This window comes from Phytophthora infestans, genomic scaffold (genome assembly GCF_000142945.1).
Source record: "Phytophthora infestans T30-4 supercont1.106 genomic scaffold, whole genome shotgun sequence".
NCBI classification, from domain to species: Eukaryota; Oomycota; class Peronosporomycetes; order Peronosporales; family Peronosporaceae; genus Phytophthora; species Phytophthora infestans.
Genome location: NW_003303653.1, coordinates 226,383 through 227,317, shown reverse-complemented (window position 1 = coordinate 227,317; position 935 = coordinate 226,383).

Here is a 935-nt window from a genome sequence, read left to right as displayed (position 1 = left end):
AGGATTCTCAGGCTGCTAGGGCAGCCGCGGACGCGAGCTTGGATCGACTCCGTGACGAGTTGCGCCTGACCCAAGAGGAGGTGGTAACCAACGACTATGTGGGATCCACCCAGGGCGGATCCGCCTTAGGGTCGGCGCGTGTAGGGTCCCCCGCGCCAAATCCACCTCCCTCGTCGCCGGATGTAGCTCTGGCTCAGCTTTCTGAGGAGTTGCAAGATACCAAGGAGTCGTTTGAGAAAGCGTCTGCCGAACGAGATTACGCGCTCGAAGAGTTCGTGCGTATAACTCAATTGCGCGACGAGATCCAAGCGAAGCTGGCGGACAGCGAGCTCCAGCGGGACAAGGCGGCTACCGAGTGGGCGGATGCCAAGCGGACGCAAACGGAACTGGAATCCAATCTTTGCCGCACGAGTACGTAAATCCTCTTTCGGCCATTGCTAGTAACTCCATATTCACTTGTTATGTCAATCCAGGTGACAAATTGAAGAAAGCTGATGCAACCGCCGCGAAACTCCAGGATTAACTCGCCGCAGCCCAATCCCAGCAGCAACAGCTGGTCCTGGAGCGCGATCGTGGCTTGTCGGAGCGGGATCTGGCACGTCGACGACTGGCGCTGGTGACGGCTGCCGTGTCAGATCCCCTTCCTCCCTTGTCGGGACCCTCTCGTACTGCCAGCGTCTCTGCTCCTTTTCCGTCTGTAAGTGGGGCGGATCCGTCGGCTGCGAAACGCCCGCGTAGTGCATCTCCCGCTCCTAGCACCGGATCCCCCCGTCCTCACAAGCATGCCCGAGCCTCCCCAAAGGCCAAATCCAAAAACCAGTTCGGCCTCTAAGGCGGCTTCTCAGTGGGACCCACATCCGCTCCTAAGGCAGGGATCCAAATCCACATCCAGACGGATCCACCACTACATCCCAAGTCAACTTCAGTGTCCACGA